The sequence below is a fragment of the Cupressus sempervirens genome, chromosome 6 (assembly GCF_028749045.1).
Source record: "Cupressus sempervirens isolate cs-2001-9-10 chromosome 6, ASM2874904v1, whole genome shotgun sequence".
NCBI classification, from domain to species: domain Eukaryota; kingdom Viridiplantae; phylum Streptophyta; class Pinopsida; order Cupressales; family Cupressaceae; genus Cupressus; species Cupressus sempervirens.
In genome coordinates this window covers 387,756,762-387,779,073 of record NC_143123.1, presented here as the reverse complement: position 1 = coordinate 387,779,073, position 22,312 = coordinate 387,756,762, and the positions used below count along the sequence as shown (strand labels likewise).

General features: G+C 35.3%; 1 protein-coding gene across 4 annotated transcripts in view; it reads left to right on the top strand.

The window, feature by feature from the left end:
* The window catches only part of SEC8 (subunit of exocyst complex 8), a 254,137-nt gene that overhangs the window by 218,553 nt on the left and 13,272 nt on the right, over window positions 1-22,312 (top strand). The gene's annotated exons all lie outside the window — the stretch shown is intronic.

Genomic DNA, 22,312 nt, shown 5'->3' with positions numbered 1-22,312 from the left:
ATATACATATAGGGAAATTTTATAATATACTTTGAAATTTGCAAATATACACGTCACTCATGAAACTAAGGACAAAACATGTCATTTAAACATTATAGAACCTTAACATACACCATTTGAATGCCATTTAGGAAATAATAACCAATTTCAGTAATCAATTGTTAATATTCATATCAATATGTGAACAAAAAATATTTTAATATAAATTTAGCTGTGAACAATATTATAAAAATCTGAAAATCTAAATATGCCCAAAGGCTAGAGGACTGCCATAAAGTATCAATATATCATTATCATGTTAAAATCCAACATAGAAAACAAAATATAGAAAAATGAAGCAGACTACTACTCCTACTTTGCTTCTGCCACCATGGCATCTAAATTAGAGTCCTCCTCACTATCATCCTCCAAAGGAAGTGTAGTCTCATCTAATGGAACCTTAACCAATCCTGGCGTTGTGTCCTCCTCATCTATCTGGGCCACATCCTTGGGCTTAACATCACATTGCAAAACTAGTGTCTGCCTATACTCTGGAGTCTAACGATCCACAAGTTGAAGAGCATGATGCATTGTCACTAGCTTCTCTGCTCGTCTAGAGGTAAGTCTGTTTCTCTTGACAGAGTGGATAAATGAATATGTGGACCATTTTCTCTTTGTAGTTGAGGAACTAGCAACCTATGCAAAGAGGCAAGTGGCAAGTGCTTTTCACTCAAGTGTATGTCTCCCATGCGAGGTCCACCATCCAATATGATCTCTCTGTGTCAAAACCACTCCGAAGGTTGGTGAAGTCAAGGAACTGTGCAAGAAGAGTAGAGGCCTCTTGAGCTGAATACATCTTATCAATGGCTCTTGTGAAGCCATCTAATACCTTGGGATCATTACATGTGAGGCCCCTTCCACCCTACTGTGCATACCTTTTGGGATTTAGAGCAAAGGCTTTCATATGAAGCAGGGTATTCATAATTTTCCACCAATGCATCAACCGTCTCTTCATCTTCCCCAACATGTTGTCAATAGTCTCATATATCTCTCCCAAATTAGGAGTATCAGTATCAACATATCTAATGACATCTATAATGGGTGCTATGACAGAGCAAATATATCTGCAAGATGCAAAGAAAAATTATAATCAAAATTAGAAATTTAAATTTTTTAAAATTGTTAGTATGAAAATTAGCAAACAAAAGACTAACATTAAATTTAAAAATCAGCAACATACCTCATTGTGGACCACCAGCTCTCATCAACGATCCTTTGTTCCGCTTTTCCTTCAGAGGACTTAGAATTGGACCATTGTCCCCACTCTGGATTCACCACCATCAATTGGAGGGCCTCATACACCTCAATCTGTTACAAATGTAAATGGCGGAAAATTTGAATGAATTAATCAGAGATCAAACTGATCTATATATACAAAGAGGAGAGTCGAATAGAATAGAAACATTCTATTCTAGACTATACTAAATATTAGAAACATTCTAATATTTACAGAGATATAATAAGATACAATAGTGAGCATTAAAAAGAAACATGAAGGTTATTTTAATACCCCCCCTTAATGCTCAATCTATTTACTACACCAATAGATCCCCTGAATTTAACAAACTTGTCAGGACCAAGGGGTTTAGTGAAAATATCTGCTGATTGCTCTGAGGTAGGAACATAGCGTAACTGAATAGATCCATCTTCTACTAATTGTCGGATGTAATGGCAATGAAGCTCGATGTGCTTGGTTCGTTCATGAAACACTGGGTTCTTGGCAAGTTTGAGTACGCCCTGATTGTCTGAAAACAAAGAAGTCGGACATACTTGAGGAATATGCATATCTGCAAGCATCTGCCGGAGCCAAACTGCTTCACAAGCTGCCTTGACAGCTCCTCTATATTCTGCTTCTGTAGATGTGAGTGCATGTGCCTGTTGCTTCTTACTGGTCCAAGTAACTGCTGCAGATCCGATACTAAACACATAGCCAGAAGTAGATTTCCTATTATCAACTGAGCCGGCCCAATCGGAATCAGTGAATCCACTGAGCTGAGGAGTAATACTCCTCGTGTAAAGAAGACCATAATCTGAAGTACCATGTACATAGCGTAACACACGTTTCGCTGCAATCCAATGATCAGTCTTGGGGTTTGTCATGAACCGTGAGATGTAGCTGACTGCAAAACTGAGATCAGGTCTAGTAGTAGTAAGGTAGATGAGACTACCTACTAGCTGCTTGAAGAGTGTTTCATCTACAGGAGGAGAAACAGATTGTGCGGACAATTTCAGACCAGTCTCCATAGGAGTGGAGGTAGATTTGCAATCCTGCATTCGAAACCTATCAAGCAAACTTCTGGCATACTTGGACTGAGACAAAAAAATGCTGTTGTCAGTCTGCCAAACCTCAATACCTAAACAATAATGAAGCAATCCGAGATCTGTCATATCAAAAGTTCTGCATAGATCCTGTTTGATTTCTGAAATCAAATGTTCTGAATTTCCAGTAATGATCAAATCATCCACATAGACAACAAGAAAAAGAATATCATTACCAGAGTGTTTAATATACAGATTACTGTCTGACGGACTACGCTGAAATCCTTGAGTAACCAAGTAATGATCAATCTTTATGTACCAAGCCCTAGGGGCCTGTTTAAGACCATAGAGGGCCTTCTGGAGTCTACATACTTTGTGTTTTGAACCGGCAACCTTAAAACCTGGGGGCTGCGTCATGTAGACTTCTTCCTGTAATTCACCATTGAGAAAGGCACTCTTCACATCCATCTGATGAACTTTCCAACCATACTGAGCTGCAATTGCAAGAAGAATGCGAATAGTGCTCATTTTGGCTGTCGGTGCAAATGTCTCCTCATAATCAATGCCTTCGCGCTGGGTGAATCCTCGAGCAACAAGTCTAGCTTTGTATTTGTCCAAGGTACCATCTGCATGGTACTTGACCTTATAGACCCATTTACAGCTAATGGGTTTCTTCCCAGTAGGGAGATCTGAAAGAACCCAAGTGTGGTTCTTTTGAAGACTCTGAAGCTTAGAATCCATTGCTTGTTCCCATTCTGGAATTCCTTTGGCCTCTGCATATATCTGGGGCTCAGGGATACTGTGGATGTTGGCCATAAGAGCTATATTAACTGTGTTGTGCTGAAGGCTCTTATTTCTAGAGGTTCTACCCTCAATGAGTTCATCAGGACGAAGATCACCAAACGTTTGAGCCCACCATTTTGGCCGAAGAGTCGAGGAGCTAATATCAGATGCTGTCGGAATAGCTGGAGGAGAAGCAGGAGCAGGAGTTGTATTATCTGGAAGTGACTGAGGTGGTGTATCAGTAGCATCAGATGACTCATATAAAATAGAAGAACCCAAGTCAGAGATTGCTGAAGACTGAATCTCGGAATGTGGTGGGGAGTCAGAGAGCGGAAATGGTCCAAATTCCTCATCAAACACAACATCACGACTGAAGATTAAATGATCAATATTTACATCAATCAGTCTGTAGGCCTTATGTGTGTGACTGTATCCTGTAAACATAAGTTTCTGGCTTTTGGAATCCAACTTAGTGCGTTTGGCATCAAGAATCCATACATATGCCAAAGAGCCAAAAACTTTCAAATGGTTGATCCTAGGTTTGCGACCAGACCAGGCTTCCTCAGGAGTCTTATGATTAACTGCAAGGGTGGGTGACCGGTTAAGAAGGTAGACAGCTGTGGATATTGCTTCTGCCCAATATTTTCTGCGAACATTTCTATGTTCTAGCATAGCCCTAGCCATTTCTGTGATGGTACGGTTTCGACGCTCTACAACACCATTTTGCTGAGGGGTGTGAGGTGTGGTGAACTGACGTCTAATGCCATGAGTAGTACAGAAGGCAGAGAAAGCAGAAGAAGCCCCCCCATTATCGGTCCTAAGAGTACGGATGGAGGAACCAGACTCTTTTTCTACTAGAGCTTTAAACTGCTGAAATACAAGAAAGACATCTGATTTTTGCTTCAGAAAATATACCCACATTTTGCGACTGAAATCATCCACAAAGAGTAAAAAATACCTGTTCCCAGTAATAGAAGGAGTATTCATAGGACCACATACATCAGCATGGACTTGCTGGAGTACTCTGTATGCCCGCCATGATTCACCATTCTTAAATGGTGTCCTATGTTGCTTCCCTGGTTGGCAAGCTCCGCAAACGCGATGGTTCTGGGTCTGAATATTAGGTAGGCCATGGACTAAATTATCTCAAGCAAGTTGTGCTAGATATTGAATGTTCAGATGACCGTATCGCTGATGCCAGAGACTGCTGAGAGCGGATGATTCGGCGATGAAGGCATGCTTAAGGGAATCGCCTGAATCTACAAGCCTATAAATACCATGATCCTCAAGACCGGAAGCAAGGGTAGTGCGAGAAGCACGATCAATAATCGAACACTTATTTCTACTGAAAATGACATCCAACTGAGGAGAGTGCTTCATAATCTGACTAACAGACAGAAGATTATGTTTCATGCCAGGAACATAACATACATTGAGAAACATGAGTTTTCTTCCTCCAGTCTGAATCTGAACATTGCCCTTGCTGACAATATTGTATTCTTCACCGCCTCCAAAGATTACTGAGTCAGAATAGGGAGTGAATTCAACAAACCAATCACGCCTATGAGTGAAATGTCGGGAGGCACCAGAATCAATGTACCAGGCAGAAGATTTCACATGATTTGCAGGTATGCTGGCCATAAAGGCATGGTAGATAGATTCTTTCTGCTCTGAGTGTTGGGCAGCATTGGCGTACTGTTTAATTGAGTCCGACTTCTGATGCTGCTGATACAGATGCTTATAATATGTGAATATTTCAAATGGCACAAACTTCGAGGTGAGAAAATGGAAGACCCAGAAAAATTGGAGAAGTACCCAGAAAAGAGCTCAAAAAACTCAAAAATAAAGTGTTGTCGGAATTCGGATCCGCTGGCTCGAAAATTGAGGCACAAAAAACGAGGCACCCACAAAAATCTGATGAAGACCCATTTGAGATTTCAAAAAACCCACCAAGAATATGTGATCAGAAAATTTTTTTGGAGGTCAAAAAACTAGGGTTTCGAGCAAAACCCTAGTCGGCAACTTCGAAGGTCAAATTTGCAAGAAAAATGGCAGATATAGGCAGATTTTGGAACAAGCGGATTTGAGATAGACGGATCCAGGCAGATAAGGGCGGATTGAACACGTTTTCACTCACACAAAATGCCGAGTTGCAGAAAAACGACGGTAGAAACCCGCGATTTGTAGAAGATCAGACGTGAGCCAAAGAAACCTGCGATTTAAAAAACATGAACTCGGGATTTGCAAAATGAATTTCAGATTTCTCAGAACAGAAACCCTAGACGGGTTGTAGAGAAAATGGCAGAAATAATTTCGAAATTTAGAGCAGATAATTTCGAAAGAAATTATAAACTATTCAAAACCATTTGAAGCAATAGCTCTAATACCATGTTACAAATGTAAATGGCGGAAAATTTGAATGAATTAATCAGAGATCAAACTGATCTATATATACAAAGAGGAGAGTCGAATAGAATAGAAACATTCTATTCTAGAGTATACTAAATATTAGAAACATTCTAATATTTACAGAGATATAATAAGATACAATAGTGAGCATTAAAAAGAAACATGAAGGTTATTTTAATACAATCATCCTCTCCATCAAGATGAAGTATATGCAATACCTATAGAGACAATGATAAATTAAAATAAAGGTAAACATTAATGATTAAAAACATTACATTTAAGTTTGTAACTTACAAATATGGTTTTTAATTCAGTTTAGAAGGGGGAATATGCATGTTTGAAGTTTTTTCTCTGTGTGAAGAACTTGCATTTCAATTTTTGGAAAGAACTTGGGTTGCTTCAAAATGCAGTACTTTCACAAAAAGACTAAAAAAATATGAAAATGATTTGTTATGACAAAATCATATTATCAGATTTCCACGATCCAGTATAATGTAAAAGCTTTTGGATTTCATTGTGTTATTGTTCCTAGCATTAATGTTTCGGATCACACTGTGTGGTCCATCATTGGGATGATAGAGAGTGCCAAAGGCAAAAATGAAAGTAGCAGATGAAGGCCAACTCAAGAGATATAGGACAATGGGGAGAAAGGACGATGTGTAAAGCAAAAAGGGAGGAAGAAAAGGAATAAAAAGGAAATTAAAAACATCAAATAGGATGAAAGAGAAACATACAAAGAAAGAGAGGGGAGAACCTAAGTGCAAATAAGACAAGACGGAAACTAGGTGAACACAATAGCATATGCATAACCAAATACACCAAAACAAAAAAAAAGAATAGAAAAAAATAAAAAACTTAAAAAATATTCAAAGCAAATTAAAGAAATTCAAAACAGAAAAATGAAGACCTACAAAAGAATTAAAGAAAAACAAAACTAAATTATAAAAATAAATAAGTCAAAAGAAACAAAAATAATAATAAAATAAGTGTTAATATATACGCGTATAAATAATAGAAGAAAGAACAAAAAAAGGAAAATAAAGAAACTCAAAAAACGTAAAAAAACCAAGACATAAAAAGAAAAGCAAAAAAAAAAGTAACACACATATATACACATATGTATATATGTGTATATATGTATATATATATGTGTATATATATATTAGCACATTTGAATGTTTATACACATTCAAATTCACCCACAAACACATACACGAGTGAATAAATGTGTGAGATAAAATAAATAAAAATATGTACACAAGAAATGCGAGACAAAAAATAAAGTAGCTCAAAAAGGAAGTAACAAGACATATCCAAAAGAATACAAGTTAAAAATAAATAAATAAATAAAAGAATTAAAAATAATAATACTAAATAAAATAAATGTGTGTGAATACACACACATTCATCCACAAATATATTCACACAAAAATCTGCACAAGAAAATAAAAACTAAAACTAATTGCTACCACAACTAAATAAACAAAAATATATATACAAGACGAGAACAAAAACAAAAACATAAGAAGTCATATCTTGCATCAAAAAGAATTCAAAAATGAAAGCGTGCCTCTTGAGAATAAAAAATGCAATGAGGAAGAAGTCCTAAATAATTTGAAGAAAATCCCTCAAATCCTGGAGATTATGAGTCTTGGGAAAGATCTCCAACTTGCAGCTCTATAGAGAAGATTTTGACCAAATCCTCTCACCATATCAATGCATTATCAGTCCATGAATATTTGGCAAATGGCCATGACTAAGAAACAAAATGCTTGAGAATAGCACTCCAAAGACTAGTTCAAACTTGTAAGACGTGGTTTGGATATGCCATTGCAAGCCAATCTGTATTAGAAGAGAAAAACAGCGCCTATAGAGGTAACATGCAGTTTGAAAAGATCAAAACAAGCTGCAAATCTCTTCAGTTTTCCCTTGGACGGACTTTTGCTTTGGTGTTACAAGTTTAAACGAGTTATCTCCTATAGAACCCGCATCTATTGCCCTAGACAGGCTTTATGGTTGATGCTGCAAGTCTAAATCAAACTCTTTAAAAAATGATTAAAATGCCCTAGACGGGCTTTTATGTCCACAATGCAAGCTTAGAAAGACCAGCAATGGGCTTTGAAGCTCAAAATACAAGTAAAAATTACTCCAAAATAGCAGGGACAGACTTTAAAATGCCCTATGCAAGGTTAAAAACATGTTTTAATAATAGAGATGGATTTTTAATGCATCTTTACTAGTCATAACATCTTTGGTCTGTTCTTAAAATAACTTGCATACACCTTGTCACCTAGGGTTTTGAAACCCTAAGTATTTCCCTCCTGCTCAACTATGTGAAAAGGTATTAAAAAAGAAAAAGAAAGCTTTTAAATTAATAATTTATTAATTATTTTGCTTTATATAATATTTAATTCCTAAAAGAGTTAAATATTAGTATATTTAAATGCAAAATAATTAAATGTCAAATTAATTTAAAAAGAACATTAATCTCTCACATAATTAATTCTACAAGAATTAATTAATTATTATTATGTGAAAAGAAGTAAACTAGTGAGTTAGCGGGAGTGGATTGAATTTGAAGAAAAATATAAAATAATCAATTCTTAATAGAATTAATTATTATTGTAATTTGCATAGTGATTTGTGAAATTGGAGTGGGGGATAAAGTAAAGAGATAAAAATTAAATTCGTTCGGAAGAAGTTGGGGGGTAGTTGAACTTCTTTGAAAATTATTTAATGGGTGAAGAAGAATTGTAACGTCTTCTTGTTCTTCTGGGGTGGAAAAATGTACAGACATTTTTCAAGACAGGGAAGGCATTTTAAGTTGGAGAATTTGTAACAGAGAAGGGAAGGAGAAATTGATTTTATTTTGCATACTTGTTTATGATGCAGGGATAAAATGATCCTATGGTTGTTTTATTTACATATTTGGAATAAAGAGAAATTTAATTTTAGATCCTATGGTTTGAATTTACATTTCTCTAGTTGGAAATGATCTTGTGGTTACTCCATCCATGTTTGGAATATGATCTTCTTCGTTTATCAAGGTTTCTTGTGTGTCATGGAATCCTGAGGTTTTATGCACTATACATGTAGTGTATATCAAATTTCCCTTTTGTTTCTCTGTAAGCGGGAAGATTGATTAGATAGCCTCTGTGCTATGTATTTGATTTCCTTTCAAAATTATTTAAATTAAGGTTCGCATTCATATCATGTTGATGAATGAATGATTAGTGTTCCTTCTTTGCCTTCTATTCTAGTTGAAGGCATATCAGAAAATTATTTATTTTGAATCAAAAGGAGGGAGCTGTACCTCTATTTCAAAATTCAGAGAGCACTTGACAAGATAATTACAAGTGACTCTATTGTTGGTTTCAGGGTTTGTCTTTCTTTTTGGGTATTCGAGAGTCATTTGTGAAGGTGTTTTTGGAGAGGACAAACCTGTTTACTAACACTCCTTAGACAAGCTTTTGTGCTCAAAATACAAGTTAAAAGAGTTGAGACAAGCTTATAAAATGTCATTACAAATATATTTCTCATGTTAAAATATGCCCTTTTTTATTATCGCGGGCTTTTAAATCATCATTGCAAATATAACATGTTTTCTTTTAAAATAAAGACAACACTTGCAAGCAAACTCAAAAAGTCCATTGACAAGTATAAGTTTATTAAAAACCGTTGTTCCAAAGATGGGTTTCTCATGCACCTTTACAACAATTCAACACTAGAGAGAAGGTACACAATCAAGCTTTAAAAGCTCACTAAAATTCACATATTTCTTTGAAAATATGTAATGTTGGACTTTTGATTCCACGTCGCAAGTAAATGATATGCAATGACTGACAAAAATCCCATATTTCATGACTTAAGAGGCCTTTGTGGAATTTTGATTCCGCATTGCAGGCTTTTAAACAAAGGACAAGGATTGCAATCAAACGTAAAAACCCCACCCACAAGTTACTTAATTCCTTATTATCTCTTAAAATACAGCTCCAATTTAGGTCTACAATAGCTTGAAACTAGTGGAATTCAAGAAGAAATGAACCTAGGATGAAAACAAAACCAAAATCAAACAAAACAATCAAGGACTTGAGGATTAACAAAAATGGAGTACTTGCAATTAGGGAAGAAAAACTCGTCTTAGCAAGAAAGACAATGAAAAAATGGACAGAAACCTTTGAAAATGATGTTCGCGGGACATAAAACTTAGGACAATTCAATGGATAATTGATTGATTTTGTGAAACATCATTGTGAACTCCAAACTTAGAGAATAATGGCGACGAATTGATGAGAAATTGCGTAGGGTTGTCGATTCTTGTGAATTCATAATTGAGGACAACAATAAACACAAAAAAATGAAACCAAAATAAGAAATCTTAAGCAAGGTCCTTAGCTATGATGCTCTCCATTGAGTACCCCATCGAATATCAGGACAGGATACACGTACTAGTACCCGACTTGAATCCCATGGGTATGGGTATGAGTACCCATGCAACTATGATGTATTGTTAACAAGGAATAGGTGTTCAAACATTGGCTAAAAAGTTTTCTTTCTATCACCTACCTATTCATTAGTATAGTTAGACAAATTTTGATTCAACTGTGCAGTTTTTGAGTCAAGTTTATCGGCCCATGTTTCATGGGTAGTTATTCACAAGAATCCATCTCTCATGAGAATGAATGAAACACTTAGCACTCATTGGATTTAGGTGACATTACCACGATAAAGCACTAGGATTTTCTAGGTCACACATCCTAGTACTACTCCAACTTGAGTGTGCTTAACCACGAAGTTCCTCCAAGATGAAGCCCACTTTGCTTGTGACCCCATTTGCAAAACCTACACCAAGTGTTTTGCCTTATGGACCATTCATTCTAGATGTAATGTGCCTTCTCCCAGCTTGAGTATTGATGCTTAAAACATGTAACAATGTTAGTAGATGGAAAAGACAACATAAACATATATGAGTATAAAAAAATTATTAGAAATTAACAAGATGAATATTATTAAATCATCCAAGTACTAATTCCCATACTAAACCCACCTAATTCTTTTGAAGGAGACTCTACTCATACTTACCTAACCCTCTAATGAGATAACTCTCAGTTAGGAAGCCATCATGTTAAGAGCACCTTCTAAGGCCTCTGGGATCTCTATTAATGAGTGAACTCTTAAACAAAATATACTTGGTAGAGATCCCATCTCTAACCAAGTCTCTTGTACTTGGTAGAGATCCCATCTCTAACCAAGTCTCTTGTCTCTAACATATGCATATGATTAACCACTACACAATATATTGTCTCTAAAAGATTCTCTACAAACCTCTCTCTGGGTTCCAATTTGAATCCACATTCAATCAAGAATGCCCTCTAATCTTTGAGTTTTCTTAAAAGAAAGTCGACATTCTAATGAATGCCCTCTACCAAGTTCTTACTTGATCTCTATGAGAACTATAAAGTTCTCATCTCAATCCTTGATCTTGATAATTTTATCTAGGAAATGATTTTTATTTATTTATGAAATAAACATATCAAATGAACACATCCCTAGTTCCCTTTAGTTTTTCATTTTATAACCCCTCATAGTATATATATTACTTCAATTCCCAACATTCAATATATATTAGTTTAGTTTCTTTACTTTTTATACTTTGATGGTTTTGTAGTTCAACTCTCTTTGGTATAATTGTTTTTTAATTCTCCCATATTTTATTTATCATCCATGTCCTTTGCAAAGAGTTGCAAACCTTCATAATCACAATCCTTTTGAAAAGTCACAACCCTTCATAATCACAATCCTTTGGAAAAAGTCATAACACTTCATAATCAAAATCCTTTGAAAAGTCACAACACTTCATAATCACAATACTACCAAAAAGTCGCAACACTTCATAATCATAATACTATCAAAAAGTCAGAACCTTTCATAATCAAAATCCTTTTAAAAAGTCACAACTCTTCATAGTTAAAATATTTTTGAAGAGTCACAACCATTTCAAAGAGTCGCATCCTTTCATCAATGAAAATATTTGAAAAAATCACTCCTTTTCTTCTCATTCCTCTTCTAATAATCCTTCTTTAACTCTTCTCTTCTTCTCCTCTTCCTTCCTCTTTAAAATGAACTCTCCTCCCTTTTATACCTTAATTTTAAAGTCACATCTCTTGACTTTTTATTAGATTTAGTTAATTTATATTGTATTATTTCTTACTTATCTGTTTTGTATTTTTGTCATTTATTATTAAATCTTATTTAGAAAGATAACATAATTTCTACAATGTTCTTTTCTATTTAATTTTATTTATTTATTTATTCATATTAAATTTATTATGATTTAATTATTTTAAATATTATACTAAATATTATTTTATTGATAATATATTATATATGTAATTTTTATTTCTTATTCCTATACTTGAATAAGATTTTCTTATCATTATTTATTTAATTATAGTTAAGATTATATTTTAAAATGGGGACATGAGAATAGATCCCCTTGAGCTGATCAATTGATAAGGAGATATTTTTCGCAAGTCAAATTGTGATATTGCTATTAGAATTCAACTATGTAGTTTTTGAGTCAAACTTATTGGCCGATGTTTTACAAAGAGTGGTTTATAAGAACCCATTTCTCACGAGAATGAAAGGAACAATCAGCAGATTCAGCACTCATTTGATCTGGGTGATGCTTATAAAGGTGAAGTAGTGAGACTTCTAGGGAGGTGTCCCATCCCAATACTACTCTAGCTTGAGCACACTTAACCACAAAGTTTCCTTCAAGGTTAAGCCCACTTTGCTTGCAACCGTATTTGCAAAACCTTCACCAAGTGTTCTTGCTTATGAACCATTCATTATAAAGCCCCTTAAGCTCATCAACTAATTATGCGATGTTTTCCACAAGTCAAATTGTGATATTGTATAAGGCTTCAATTGTGTAGTTTTTGAGTCAAACTTATTGACCCATATTTCATGAGTAGTGGCTAACCAGAACCCATCTCTCATGAGAATGAATGGAACACTTAGCACTCATTGGATCTAGGTGATGCTCATAGAGGTGAAGCACCGGGGCTTCCTGAGAGGTCACCTATTTGATGCAGGAGCACCCATGGGTTAAATGTTTTAAGGAGTATTTTTTCTTTAGTTTTAATACAATAAAATCTATTAGACCATTTATGTGGGAAATGTAATCAAATTAAGTCATGTTGTAAGGCTAATAACCCAATTTTACATTATAAAGTCAATTGGGTCCTATAGTTCAACAATGATTAGAGTAGGTTGATTGATGTGAAAGGATTAAATTAATCCTGTTTGATATGTTTTAGGATCATTTATCATGTTTATGGTCATATTGTCAAGATAAATGAAAAGTTGTCAATATGTAATAAAATATTGTCATAAAATGTTGATAATATGTAAAATTGATGTAGAAAGGAAGGTGAATGGCCACGACAGGTAGATAACAAGTTAAAGAACTTGGAAAGGCATTAAAATATCATCTATTGGTCGTGATTTACAGAGATGAGAAGTTGGGGGAGTTTGGAGATGAATTGAATAGAAAGACACTTGAATTTGTAAGTTTTATGCTATAGTTATCTATGTACGTTTTTCCAGAAATCTGCGTGTTATTTGTGTTGGTACAAACAAATGAAAAGATATACACCTTCAACTTATATTTTGGAGAAGTCTTTGAGTTAGCTTTAATTTGATTTAATTCCATTGTGATTTGAAGAAGTTATGGCCGTTTTAGTGCACACTAGTCTGAATCTAGTTTTTGTGTTAGCAGTTTTGACAAAAGTGCATTAACTTTTATTCTACTCATTGGATTGGGCTATGGCTTTGGCAAAATGTATTTAACTCATTCATCTGCACTCTCATAAAAGTAATTTTTTATATCTATTCTTCTATAAAAGTTATCAGTGTTTCTTATAAGAATTTTGATTTTGTCCTAGATGTTAATTTGGTAAGAATCCAAAATGTGCAAAATTTCTATTTGATTTTGTGAATTCTTATACCACTTGCATCAGATTGGTTATAGAGCTAGAGGATTTTGAGAGTGTGAATAGAGTGTCGAAGGAGGCAATCCACACCGGGAAGTTCGCAGTTGTGCAGGTTGAAGAGATTAACTAGTGAGAGTATACCAAAACACTAGGGAGAGCAAAGTGGAGACACCTAGGTGAGGCAAAAAGGATGGAGATGTCTTATGAGGAGGAAGTGTCATGGGATGCATGGGTTGCATGGAAGGCTTATCAAGATTCACAAAAGAAGAAGAAACAAGAAGAGGAAAAGAAGAGAAAAGAGGAAGAAAGAAGAAAGAGAAGAGAAGAAAGGAGAAAAATGGAAGAAGAAGAGAGGCAACACATAAGGAAGTTAGAGAGGATTAAACAAGTTTTGAATCGAACCATAGAGGACTACATAGAATGGGTCAGTCAATCATGGTCTTTGAAAATTAGAACAAAGATCAAATGACCTATAAGGATGATTATCAAAAGAAGCAAATAACTAGAAAAGGTGAAGCATGAATCTATCGTCCAAGTTGAACAAGATGGCAAGCTGAATTGTTGACTGAAGAACCAATTCAAGAACATGATGTTAAAAACTTATAATGAGATTCATGAAAAAAAGATGAATGTGATGATTGTTGATGAAACCATGAGAAAGGATGGCACTAAGATTGTCATGGAAGAGAACCTTTATGTCCATGATGAGTACACGAATGATGATTTTGTGATTTGATTCCTAACATGTTATTTGCAAGTTTGCAGGTAGTTGCGCATCCCAAAGATGCCTATGAGGAGATGGGCATGCATCTTGATGATTTAAAATCTTGGACCCAAGACATGGAATACCACTTGAGTGGTAGAAGGTAGAGCAAGATGAAGATGCAATTTTGTTTGCAATACTCAAACAACAAATAGCAAAGAACTGTAAGACAAGAAAGAGGAAAGACCATCCAAGGGACTTGGATTCTTTTATCCCCAAGAGTATGATGTAGGAGAACCCATGGGACAAAGGTTCCAAGGAGTATTTTTCATTTAGTTTTATTTCAATAAGGTCTATTAGACCATTTATGTGTCAAATGTAATCAAATTAAGTCATGTTGTAAGGGTAATAAGCCAATTTTACATTTTTAAGTCAATTGGATCCTATTGTTCAACAATGATTAAAGTAGGTTGATTGATGTAAAAGGATTAAATTATCCTATTTGATATGTATTAGGGTCATTTATCATGTTTAAGGTCATATTGCCAAGATAAATGAAAAGATGTCAATATGTAATAAAATATTGTTATAAAAAGTTGGCAATATGTAAAAGATGTAGAAAGGAAGGTGAATGGTCATGAGGGGTGGATAACAAGTTAAAGAACTTGGAAAGACATTAAAATATCATGTATTGGTCATGACTTTCCAAGATGAGAAGCTGGAGGACTTTGGAGATGAATTGAATAGATAGAAACTTGATTTTGTAAGTTTTATGCTAATTCACACAGTTAAATCCTAATAGCAATATCACAATTTGACTTGCTGTGGAAATTATCTCGTACTTATCAATTTATGCTAATTTTTTGTGTATCTTTTTTCAGAAATCTGCCCGTTGTTTGTGTTGGTACAAACACATATGAAAAGATATATACCTTCAATTTATATTTTTGGAAAGGTCTTTGAGTTAGCTTTAATTTGGTTTTGGTTTGGTTTAATTCCATTGTGATTTGAAGAAGTTATGATCTGAATCTAGTTTTTGTGTTAGCAGTTTTGACAAAAGTGCAATAACTTTTTTTCTACTTATTGAATTGGGTTGTAGCTTTGGGAAAACATGTTTAACTCATTCATCTTCACTCCCATCTAAGTAATTTGTTATATCTATTCTTTTATAAAAGTTGGGAGTGTTTCTTTAAAGAATTTTGATTTTGTCCTAGATGTTAAGTTGGTAAGAAATTGTCAAAATGTGCAAAATTTCTATTTGATTTTGTGAATCCTTATGCCACTTGCATCACCATCCCAGTACCAATCCATCTTAAGTGTGCTTAACCATAAAGTTCCCTCCAAGGTTAAAACCACTCTTGTTGCAATCCATTTGCAAAACCTTCACCAAGTGTTGTGCCTTATGAACCATTCATTATAAAGCCCCTCAAGCTCATCAATTAATAACGAGATATTTTCTTCCGCAAGTTAAATTGTGATATTGCTATCAAGATTCAACTGTGTAGTTTTTGAGTCAAACTTTTCGAACCATGTTTCATGACTAGTGGTTCACAAGAACCCATCTCTAATGAGAATGAATAGATTACTTAGCACTCAATGGATCTAGGTGATGCTCACAAAGGTGAAGCATCAGGACTCATTGGCAGTTCATCCATCCAAATACTACTCCAGCTTGAGGCACCTAACCACAGAGTTTCCTCCGAGGTTAAGCCCTTTCTACTTACAACTCCATTTGCAAAACCTTCACTGCTTTATGAACCATTCATTTGCAAAGGCCCTTAAGCTCATGAACTAATAAGAGAGTTTCCACAAGTCAAACCATGATATTGCTTTCAGGAATCAAGTGTTTAGTTTTAGAGTGAAACTTATTGACCCATGTTCTACAAGTTGTGGTTCACAAGAAATCATCTCTCATGAGAATGAATAGAACACTTAGCACTCGTTAGATCTAGGTGATATTCCTCAATATTCCACTAGGATCAATTTTCCTAAGGCAAGATATGATCTATCTCCACATGATAATAATATGCCATGTCCGATAATATTCCTATGTCTCATGATATTCCTCAATATTCCTAAGGTGATATATATCTCATTAGTATTATTATCATGTGGAGATAGATCATATCTTGCCATTATCTAGATCATTAATATAATAAGGTTGACATTCTTGTCACAACTATTGTTGACAATAGTGCCTTGAAGATTAGTCTTCATCACAAACAATTGCATTGATCAAAGCATCTCAAAGAAAGAAGGATATTGAGGTTCTACTGACAGATTACAGCCATAACAAAAGATTATCATCCTTGGTTAATAGAAGAAAAAGATTCCCACACGTGTCTATCCTTAGTTATAGTATAGGAGATTAATCATTTCATAATTGTTATAAGGAAGCAAATAAACATTGGTCTGTCTATCGAAACTAAGAATCATTATGGAGTCAAAAAAATATAATTATTGTCAGCGTGAATATAGACAATATAGGGGAGAAATATCCAATCGGTACACTAACTATCTGAGCAAAATGATAACTTCAAACTATACACGAATAGCGATTGTGGTCTTATAAGAAGCCAGTGATCTCTAAGTTTGACAGTAGATAATTTGCCCTTTTCGATGAGCCCTCAAGTCAAGCTCCGTGAGCTGATCCTCTTAAATTAGAATATGAGTATGTGAGATAAAAATACTAAATAGACATATTCTGGTTACAAGATGGTTAGAGAATTATAATCATGATGGAACTGATCGAAAGAAAGACTCTGTCATGACCTTAAGACAAATCAAGTGCTCAACCTGAGATAGATTTATGAAGTTATTGGTAAATGAATTTAGAGAGATTTCTTATAGGAGAAATGGCACCACGAGAACCTTTAATAAGCATAAGGAACATATCTCAGAGACTATAATATAAGAATTCTAATTAACTGTCACTTATGGTATTACTCTGATCAGAAATGAGATCTCAAATAGATAAACATATGAAGATTACAAACATCAACCCTTCTATAGTACATCTCTATACTAAATATAGTCCTTTTTAATTCATATTATAGAGTCAAGTAAGAAGAAATAGAAGGAGATTGAGAGGGAGACTGACACGCACACAAGGATCATCCTGAGAAGACTGAATATGATTTATCTTTCTGAATTGTGTTCTTTTGTGCTGGGTTGAATCTCCTTGAGTTGGGTGTTGCAATTACATGATCAAGACCAGCGATTTCTCTCCAACATCGATGGCATTGAATAAGGTGACAATGAAACGTGTGACTTTTTGGTCTGTTTTTCCATCTGAGGAATGAAGGTATTCAGATGGGGGTTTATTAATTGATTCTGCAAGTTACTCTGAAGAGGAATAAGAGCTAGCTTGCCATTTAGTTCTGTGAAAGAATTCATTCCCAATACTGTTGTTGGGAGTCAATCATATGTGTTGCGATCAAATTTGCTGACGCAGCGTTTACATTTCATACATCTGCGATCTAAGAATAGGTGACGTGGCACCTTCTTGAGGCTGTGATTTAATAATTTTTAGCAGTGTTTACATGCTGGCTGCATTTTTACATCAAGGGACTGCTAATAGATATTGGCGTGCATATTATAAGTGTTGCAATTTATTTTTACTCTCTATCATCCCAATGTCAATCTATATAACCAGGTTCTTTCAATAACATTAAGTTTGGTATTTGCAAATTGTATGTACTTGGCAATTCTGAAATTAAGTTGGCTTCCAAGTTGGTTATTTTCTTGCATTCTAATTGTCAATTTCATTAGTTGGCCAAAAAAAAAACAAAAACTCTTGCATACACAAAAATTTAGAACTTGACTTTGTTTGCCAACTATTTGATGATATGTCAAACAAACAAAGTTGAATTTTGAAGCTAGAGCCAACAGGGCTCATTATAGTGGTATCCAAGCAGTTTCCTCCCATCCTGTGGGGCTAGGAAAAAAATTATTATTTGGTTGTGCTGTTGTTAATTGAGTGACCAACACTCTTGCAATTGTTCAGTTATGGATAAATACAATTAAACTAGTAAACAAGTAAACCAGTTGAATAGCTGGGCTAATCTCAAGAAGCAAACAAATGTCCTAATGGGAAGTATGGAAAAGCTTACACAAAATGAGAAAAGGATAGGTGAATTACTCTCGAATCTAAAAAATGTGCAAGGTATGTGGTTTTCATTTTTAAGAAGTCTTCCTCATAGAGAAAACATGAAGAAAATCAAGAAGATTGTATAAGTGTAGCTTCAGCAGCCAATAACCATCAGGTGGTGGAGTCTTTGCTTAGTGGAGCAGCTACTAGTAATTCTCATATGGACGATGTTGAAGTCTCTTCTTGGGAGCATGTGGTAATGACAAATTTTCTTGTGGACAGTTGCATCGAGTCCCAACATTTACATGAGGCAGGAGCTGGTGACCTTGAAAATGATGATGACATGATAGCCACCATCGATGACAACCTTACATTAGTTGGTGATAATGAAATTGTTACTGGTACAGGGTCTGATTTGAATGATAGCAGTCCTTTTTTTTAAGGCTCTTGATGGTGTTGATTACAGGGCGAGTGTGGAGAATGTTGTTGGTATCACCATGAGTTTTGACTTACATGACGAGTGTTACTTTTGAGGATTGCATGGATGATATGAGTTCCAATTGATTCTTATGACAACAGTCATAATGGTGAACCTATGCAAGAGATAACAACCTTTCCATGTGTAGGTGATGGTTGCATAGACTTCCCTCGTGTTGATACTCAAGATTTGATGTTAGAAGTGAGTTATATGATGTAGATTTGTGCCATAATGGTTTTGATTTATATGACAGCAGTGAGCCATTTTGGCAGCAGCACGAGACAATAGAGATTTTTCAGGTGGATGATGTTGGTACTCGTTATTTGGGTAATACTGATGTTATTCATGAGAATGACTCATGTTGCAGTAAGTTTGATTTGTCATATCAGACTTTAGAAAATACTTTAGAAGACTCATTGGTTGATGATAGGTCTCGGGATCGTTACTCATAGAGACTTCCAATTACATGGCAGTAGAAGCATGCGAAGAGATTGATGTAGCAACAACTTTTACTTATTCAGAGGTACCCAATAGCAGTACCTCAGTTGTTGATTTTTGTGAGGATGATAGCACATATGATGTTATGTGTCATGAGCTGAGTGATGCAGATATAGTTTCCTATTATAGTGTCGAGTTTGGATCAGAGGAAATGTGCATGAGTCAGCAGTTGTAGGTTTCATATCATTTGATTGGGTTGTTGAAGGTTAGGATAGAATGATTGCCACAACTTTGGAGCACTTTGATTTTGCCCAACTGATGTTGGCTATCTATGGTTGGAGTGCTTTTGTGATAGATGAGCACTATGATGGTGGCCTTTCCCTTGAGGAGTTTCGTGCTCTCTAAGAGGCTATCAGGATTATGAGACAACTATTTACAGTTGTTAGCAGATCGAGATTTCCTGTTCGAGAGAGACTGTATATGTTATGAGGCATTGTTAGGGAAAGAGGAGGACGTGGTTGAGCTCATCCATGAGCTTAAGGAAACTCCAAGGTGTTGGAAAGTACCCAGTTGGCCCTCCAAGAGTAGCAACTATAGTTGAGAAAGGCAATTATGGAGTTGGAGTATGTACAATCTATGCTAGCCCCAGATCAAAATCAGCTACATATAGTGGTGGTTGGTGGTGAGTTGACTTCCACAGATAGGGATGATGGATGTGTGGAAGATGTAGTAACATCCATCCTTGATATGAGTGCAGTATCTATACATGAGATGAGTGTACAGTGGAGGATTGCAAAGGGTAATTAGCACACTGACAAATGATGTAGAACAAGTTATTGAGTCTTGTAGTGATAGTTTCAGAGAGTTATGTCCTAGTTCTTGACACTACTCCCACTTCTTCACAAGACTTGGACAGGGTATCATCTCATCTGGAGACGAGTTGTCAAGGGATTCGTTTCCTTTTATTGAAAACAAATTTATTACTTCATCTCATACAGCTGATAACAATAAACAATTGGTAGTGCCACAGTTTTAGAGGAATCAGTTGTGGATTATAGAGAAGGTCGATGCTTCATATACTTTCTACTGTACAAAGTCATTGATGGAGTATATAACCCCATCTATAATAACCCCAACCGGCTATAACTTCGTCAAATGCAAATTCTTTTATGATTCAGTTGTTTGACATTTCATCAAACACTTTGCCAGCAAACTTTGATACCACTAATAACCCGACTAGCTCTCAAACAATTTGTGCTGAAAATTTGATTTCTTTTTTTTTTGTTCTTGAGGTTTTGCAATTTTCATACAATAATATAGCAAACTAGAAGATTTTGCAATAATAATTTCAACTCAAATATTTAGATATTACATAGGAAATATATTGCTGAAAAATTCCAAATTTCAATATCAAATTAGATATTGAGTATTTTCACAAAATACCAACCACCCAGTTGATAAAATATTGCCTATTATCTAAATCAACAATACCCATAAAAATTAGAAGTTACAATCCATGAATTTATAGGTAAGACATGCCTTGAAACGCTCTAAAATGAAGACTAACAGTAACAAAGAATTCTTCGACAAACAAATGCAACTGCAAATTTGGAAAATGTTGCTCCCAAAGTGCAGATAGAAAATAACACCCAGCAACAGATATAAATTGGTGCTCAACCAATTCCAAATTAACCAGCACACAATTCAATATAACAATTCCAGTGAATCCCTTCAGAAATTCCAAAACAACCTCCAACAGCAAGAAAAATTAACTTTCTCCTTAGTAGCAGTTAATACAGTAAGAGAAATGTCAAATCGCATACCTCATCACAATTTGCCAAGCAATATCGGAATTGAATCTACAATACTTCAACTAGAGATCCCAAACCCGTATACTTCAGCATGGGCACAATATTTGAAAACTTCATAAGTGTCACAAAGACAACAAAGGAAGATAATCAAATAATTGGATGCTTTACTTATCAAATGGTCTCATATTTATAATCTCCAAATGGAACAATGTTTCCCAAATGAACTTTACTTAAGAAGCTTCCCACACACAACATTAAAATATAATAAAGTGTCATAATCTAATTTATTAATTGCTTTTGGCTCCGAAAATGACATTTTCCTCCATAACGTAATATTTTGACATGTAAGGCCATTATTTCTTGTTCCCACGATTTTTCATCCCGGTTCCAACGAGCTATGATACTGAGGTGAGCAACAAACAAAAGGAACAAAAATAGCAACCTCAGCTTATTTAGATGAATAATAATAATAATTCACCCGTCTTGCGAAAACAATTAAAGAAGCATCAAAATCGAAATCTGACAACACCAAAGTGATCTTGATGATAAAAGATGATGAATGAACTTAACGGTGTGATTTACTATAAACAGAAGCTCCCTCCAAGATTCTTGGAGCTCAAACCTAAAGCCTGAAATAAAAACTGCGAGCATCACCCAAATCCTCTAACTCAACTCAGCTCATCGGAACCAGCAGATTGACTTCATATAAATAGTAATCTCTCAAATGGAGCCAAAACACACCATAGGCTGTTGGAAAGCCTATAACCACACAACCGAGACCCTCAATCCCACCGTCAGCTCATGATGGTCGCAATGGTGAATTGACCGGGCTAACTGCAGGAACCTGCTAAAAATGGGGACATTACACTCCTCCATCCCTAAGATTGCTTGTCCCCAAGCAATCCCAGAGCAAAATGAACATCACAGTCTACGTGGATCGCATGGGTAGAATTGTGTACTATCCATGTTGTGTACAAGCAACTCCTGTAGCACCAACACCGAAATAACGAACATCACCAGCAGAATCATCTGAAAACTGCCCCTAGGCGCTAATGAAGGCAATAACTCATTGGAATTTAACCTAACTGAAATACCAACTTTGTACACACCTGAGTCCCCATCAAACTAACACTCACACCCAACTGCACTATGGAGACGGTAACAACCATATGTACCTGAATCACTATCATCAACTCCAATCACTATAAAGTGTCTTGGGTGTCCTGCAAGTGGTCTGACTTGCAACTGTTGATCCCATCCGTAGAAGATGGTGCTAACCCATCCCATTATAGATGGTATGAAACT